The sequence below is a fragment of the Mytilus edulis genome, chromosome 13 (genome assembly GCF_963676685.1).
Source record: "Mytilus edulis chromosome 13, xbMytEdul2.2, whole genome shotgun sequence".
In the NCBI taxonomy this organism is placed as follows: Eukaryota; Metazoa; Mollusca; class Bivalvia; order Mytilida; family Mytilidae; genus Mytilus; species Mytilus edulis.
In genome coordinates this window covers 41,049,829-41,057,146 of record NC_092356.1, presented here as the reverse complement: position 1 = coordinate 41,057,146, position 7,318 = coordinate 41,049,829, and positions in this window count along the sequence as shown.

Sequence of the window (7,318 nt, the reverse complement as noted above, 5' to 3'; positions counted from 1 at the left end):
GACCGTGAAGTTGATACAGAATATTTATTAACAAGGTTTTGGTATCTTTCGATGAACTTATTTAGAAAAAGGACAAGACATTCTTTGTCATATTAGACACTGGTGACGTTTTATAAAGTCTGAATAGTAGCTGCAAGCTCTTGAATACCGAATAAGTTTGGAAATTTATTTCCCATATGCAGATGAAGTTGGTATTTTACTACTAAGGATGGGGAAATTGATAATATTTAAATTAAAATCGTCTCGTTTGTCATATATTTTAGTACTGAGATGATCGCTTATGTCAAATTCAAGGTATAAGTCTAAAAATGAGGCAGAGGAAGCGGTGTCTATTGGTTCTTTAATTTCTAGTTCTGGAGGAACCCAATCCGAAAAGTTAGGATTGTTAATTGATAGAGCGGTATCAATATATCTGAATGTGAAATTAAATTATCTTCTTTGATCTTCTTGTGTCTGAAAGAACTTGGACTCAAAGGAAAATAAGGGGTCAACAAAGAGAGCTCTGCAGTTCTTTTCAATAGCAATGCCGACAATTTGTTAAAACAAAGCATACCTCCAATTCAACAAATATGTTAACAATAAGAAAATCCAGCATAATTTATAAATGCAATTCTATATACATGTACATTACTAAAACTTGAATCCACCATTTTCTATCTACGGAAATGCCTGTAAATAGTCAGTGATATGACAGTGGTTTTCCATTTGTTAAATGTGTTTGGTTTTGATTTAGCAATTCAATATAAGAATTTCCGTTTTGATTTTCCTTGGAGTTTCGATATTTTTTTTACCTTTCATACTTCTCAACTTTGTACACTTTTTAGTTTTTCATTTGAATTAAACTGTTCACTGAGGGAAAAGAGTGGAAAATTCGTTTTTATAAAGAGAATTATGAAAAGTAAAAATCACAAAAATACTAAACTTTGAGGAAAATTAAAAAAGGAAAGTCCCTAACGAAGAAAATGGTTGGTTAAACCTTGTTTTATAGCTAGCTGAGACTGTCACTTGTGAATATTCTAAAAACAAATGTTTTTTTGCAGTTTTTGAAATAAGTGGTCAAACAGCATTTGAAAATCACCTGTAATATTTAGTTTTTTTTATCCCCTCTTGGAGTAATTAACCAAATCCTTCGACATCACTAATTTTGTTACCCGTAGTTCGTGTAGGTTCTTTTTTAACTCTTAAACTAAACCCAAGTCAAAATTGAAAAATAAAGGCAACAGTAGTATACCGCTGTTCAAAACTCATAAATCCATGGACAAAAAACAAAATCGGGATAACAAACTAAAACCGAGGGAAACGCATTAAATATCAGAGGAGAACAACGACATAACACTAAAATGTAACACACATAGACAAAATCCCACGAGAATAACAAATATAACATATATATATAACATCAAAACCAAATACATGAATTTGGGATAGACAAGTACCGTGACACGTCTTATCGCAATGTGAATTTACACTCAAAAATAAGAGAAAACAAACGACACAACGTTATAATGTAATACACACAGAAACGAACTATAATATAACAATGACCATATTCCTGACTTGGTACAGGGCATTTTTAAAGGAAAAAATGGTGGGTTGAACCTGGTTTTGTGGCATGCCAAACCTCGCACTTTTATGGCCATATGAAATATAACATCAAAATGACAACACAGGACTACCATATAAATAAATTAGAGAACACAATTGACAAAGAATCACACGAACAACAGCCAACAAAAGGCAACAAGTTCAAAATTTTAATACGAAAAGATTGAGACAAAGCACAAAGTCTTACACTGAACAGGAACATGATTATACAATATATATAGCCACTAATTGACAGGGGCATGAAATATATTTAAAAAAGATTTATAAAAGCGATTTAGATCTGTCGTAATTAAACTTCATTAAAAGAAAATCCCAAGGGTACCTCAAATTATAATTTTTTGAAATGCCTATTTAATGCCAATTTTGTTTTGCACTTTTACACAACAACTTGCATGAAGCAATCTATCACAATAAATTATTGGTCTCTTGTAAATGTTAAACATATCAACATAATCTTTTGGCATCACTAGTAGAGGTATTGCTTGTTCTAGTCCAGCGAATGAAACTACCCTAGATTTGACATGGATTCTGTCTAGATGTGATGTATTGTAGAATGTATTATTTTAATAACTTGCTAAAGCAACTGCAATTTTAAAGAGTGAAAATGATGTATTTATTCATACTTATTTCATTAAGATAGTTCATTTAATATTAATAAACATTTTCTAGGAAGTTGAATATCTTTTATCTGAACACCGATGCTTTTCCCTTTTAATCAATATCATAGGGTTCCTGGCAGGTAAACTTAAGAGAAAAATTAAAACGAAAAATTCGATAACTTTGAAAGTTTGGATTCGAGTGAGTCTTTTGTAGATGAAACGCGCTTCTGGCGTATATATAAAATTTAGTCCTGGTATCTATGATGAGTTTATTTATAAAAAAAAATGACACATTCTGTGAAGTACACTGAATACGATGACATTATACAATATTTCATATAATACGGATCCACATAAGAACTTTTCTTTTGTTGAGAGATTTTAATACATTGGAACCACCTGGAAAAGAGTATTGCATACGCCAATACAGCTGAGAGCTTCAATGCATCTCCACAACACCACCAATAGGTGTGTCATTCTCCCGTTGAAGACATAGCTGAGAGTTTCACCAACTAAAACTGCTCAAACTGACCATCAATACTTTAACCTTTCTCAGCCGGATAAACCTGTCCTACCACTTTAAAGCTGATATCAAAGAACACAATAAATGAAAAAAATCTATCTTAAGAAAAAAAAAATGGCATCCCCAGGCCCAAATAAATCACTTCACTTTTTTCGTAGACATGAAAAACTATTGATACATGGTAGATGTTAATTATTTGTAAATTAAGAATTAATGAATATTCAAATATTCAAAACACTAACCCCCCCCCCCCTCGAGTGAATAGATTGGCGTATTTTTTGTTTAAAAAATGGGGGGGGGGAGGTTAAAATAAAAGCGGTTCTCAATGTAACAAACAACAACATTTTTGCAATAGAAATACTCACCAAGAAAAGACTGGGAAATGTCATCAAGGTCGAGTTCGCACAGTTTGTTACAGTGACGTTGTTTGTAAGTTAATGAATAACTTTCTAAATGTCTGTTCTGTTTGTGACCGCCCCACCTAAACGTCGCATTGGCTTGGGTATCCTTCTCGTTAGCGTTAGTCCATGGCACTCCGTGCGGACTTGGATAACCATATGATGTTAATTTGATTTAACTTTTAGAAATTGTTATTGGTAAAAATTATTAAAATTTGTTATGAAGGTCAGCTTTAATAATCTTATATAAATATGTTTCCACAAGATTACTTCAAGAGGAGAACATGTGTACTGACCTTTGACAATACTACAGAAGGTAAGACAACGGAGCTTGATATTCTTGACAATAATTTCTAATGTTATCCTCCTTCAGGCATGGGGTAATCGTAATCAGTAATCGTAATCAGCTGTAATCGATTACATTTCGCAATGTAATCCTATGTAATCAGTAATCATGCCATTTCTGATTACAAGTAATCTTAATGTAATCGATTACATTGCCAAAAACAGGTGTAATCATGATTACTTTTAGATTACTTTAAGATTACATTCATATTATTACTTGCTGATTACAAATATTGTATACTGGTATATAGGAAAATAGTGTTTAATAGACAATATGAAAATGTAAAGCATGAACTTTGTTTAATGTGATAAATAGTACCATCTATATAACACGTTTTATATAACCAAGTGTTTTATTTTTTTTAACAGTTTACTAAAGGAATTTGAAAGCATTTTTGTTCATTGATTGAACACTTCTGATATTAACTCAAATTTCATATAAGTGTGCCCAATATTTTTTTATAAAACTACAATGGAATTCAAAAGCAGAAAACATTTAGTTCCAATTTGACTTTGAGGGTCGACATACATCACTGCATGAGTTCTTTTAATTCACAATGGAATTTAAAATCATATTTCAATTTTTGACAATTTTAATAAATGTTGTTATCCATAAATATTATGATATATGTATTCAAAATTTTCAAACAAATTATGACAATTAACCACTTATAACTTTATTGATATTGCAATTAAGACAACAAAAAATTAATACCCAAGTTCACCTATTTATAGTTTGTGTTTGTTACAAAAATGGAAGTAGTGATTAACACCTGTAAAAACATTTATGAATGTGTCAATTATGTCCTCACAGACAATAAAACTATACTTAATTGATTTTTCATTATTTGTCCAGGTTTTTTTGTAAATTGGGCAGTTCGTTAAAATTTGTAGAAAAAACAAAGTTATATCTTTTACAAAGAGAAAGGACACTTCTCTCTATAGCTATGTTATCAAATTACACATGTTACACTGTACTTGTCTAAATTCTTTTGAATAAGATTATTAAATTATGGCTACAGTGCATTTTTTGGTAAAAGTAAAATTAAATTAAAAATTTGCACCGCTTCAAACATGAAATAAATGAAACTGCTTATAGACCATTATTGTTCTAATAAAATGTGCTTCTAGGACAATCCATCAGTGCTTTTCCTTTTGAGAGCCCTATTAACATGCCAATGGTAGGCTTTGAATCTCGTATAAATAACTAAGGCTCATTTGAGAGGTGGTCTGAGGGGCCCTGATCCCGAAATCCCGGGCTTACAAACATGAAATCCCGAGGTGCGTATTAAAAAAATCCCGCATCACGTAAAGATCAATCCCAAAATCCCAAGCTTAAAAACACCCGTTCCCGACGTCTCGAATAAGTCCTGCCTCCCTCTAATCTCCACCCTACTTTCATTTTGGCCAAACACATACTTTTACTTTCAACAATAAATGTTTATGCCCCATTTATGGGATTTATGTTTTCTAGTCTGTTCGTCCTTCTGTCCGGCTTCAGGTTAAAGTTTTCACTTTCAACAATACATTTTTATGCCCCATTTATGGGAATTATGTTTTCTAGTCTGTTGTACCGTTCGTTCGTTCGTCCGTCCGACTGTCCCCCTTCAGGTTAAAGTTTTTGTCGAGGTAGTTTTTGATGAAGTTGAAGACCAACCAACTCGAAACTTAGTAAATATGTTCCCTATGATATGATTTTTCTAATTTTAATGCCAAATTAGAGATTTTACCCATTTCAAGGTTCACTAAACATATTAAATGATAGTGCCGATGTGGCATCCGTATACTATGGACACATTCTTGTTTCCACATGTTTTACTTATTTCAATATATATATGCAACTGGTATGACCCCTTAGATAGTAAATATTTCAGAAAAAAGTAGACAGAATACAGAGAGTCTCTGTATATTATAGTAGTATAATCGTAGTATAAACGCGAAAACATAATTGTCTATAAGGAGGTATAATAGTTGTGGTTCTTGCGATCTAAAGACCATGATATTGAGAACGCTCTGATTGGCTTATTTGTTTTTCTTTTTTGTAATCTATCATACGATTGGTTGTTCTTGTGCATGTTTAAAACCGGAAGTCTTATCTATGACTAACGTCAGTCTGATAACGGAAACAATATCCGGACACCTATTGGTGTCAGACCACCAATTACTCCCTCTAATTTAGAACGTATATAAAAGTAGCCCTTCTCTGACACAAAATAGTGCTTTTGATGTCCTTGTTTACCTAAACTAACCAACAAATTTGCAGAAATGAAACTTTTGGTGAAAGAGAAATATATCTAGATCATTTTGAGCCAAAATTTACTTGTCTATGAGTTTGCATTAAAAATTGAGGATTAATGCGCTCAATAGTATACTAATTTTAGATTTCCAGAAAACCAGGTTTTTTGTTTGGGAGTACCTCTATTTGAAGGTCAGTTATTTTGTTAGAAGGCTTTAAAGGTATGGTGAAAATTGGCATGTAGAAAGCTGATACATGTACAAGTAAGGATATACCTGGTTTTTATGAAGTTAAACTTAAGGTAAAATATTTAGAAAGCTGTGAAAATTGCAAATATTGGTTGAACAGATAGGGATTTTTAATTGGTGGTCTGACACCTATTTTGTCGTTTTCTCCCAAAATACCTCAATCTGAATAATCATAAGAACGGATGACAAATACGACTATGCATGTTACCTAAAGAACACAGAGGCATGATGATTAATTTATTGTGGAAGGAAGAGAAGCGACACACAAAATGAGGTCTTCTCGTTTAATAGTATAGATTTGCAGAACCTTGCATACAAGTATATAATTTGTCTTTTAATGAACTACAGTAGCAAAGATAGGTTTAATCATATAACAAGGTCTTTGAAACAGGTCAGAATTACTATTATGCATTAATGACAGACGAGTATTACAATAGCATTTAAGGTACTGATATTACTACACCAAATGCGCATTTCGAATGTCAAGGTCTCTTCGGTTATGTTCGAGGCAAACAAATTTGAAAGTCCAAAATTTGCCATCGAGCTTATCTAACCTAGTAGTCAGCACATTTGTGATGACTTGAAATACTATTGCTGTGTTCATTTGTTGTTAAATTTATTGTCATAAAATATTGAATTATTCGAAGCACTAAGGGTTTGCTAACCCCGTGCATAGATCTCTTAGTCGTATCTGGCTCAACTTTTCTGAATTTTCGATTTGTAATGCTCTTTTATTTTGCATTCGATTTTCCCTTCTAACTTAACGCCAATAATAGGTCTTATGTAAAAGTAACGCACGTCTGGTCGAAACAAGTTATAAGCCTGGTATCTTCATTGAGTTTTTACCACCACTTGGTCGATGTTATTGCTTTTTAACGTTTCTTGCTCGAGGATATCACTATCCCATTATTCGTCACTTTTTCGTTGACATCAAGTATAATTAATATGTTCATTTGCATTCATGAAATGTTGAAATCCAAAACACCAAGAGATAATCCTGCATAAACTGCTGATTATTTTGCTTTTGGAACTGATCACAATTTTCTATTTTGAATGATCTTTACTCCGTGTCTGATTTGGCCATCTGACTGATATGATTCAAGTGCCACTGAAGATTTTAAGTAGAATAAACGATCGTCTGGTGTACCAGATTATAAGCCTGGTATCATTCATGAAACTCCTTAACTTCAAACAAACTTCATAAAAGGCCATAAACAACAAAAGGGCATCAAAAAGGAATCGAAACTTATGGGAGATGTATTTCTTAATTAAAATGAGTTACTTATGTATTTAGAATTTATTTACTCTTGCATCTATTTACTAATGATTCCTTTTATTTATCAAAAGATATTTGCACTATGTCA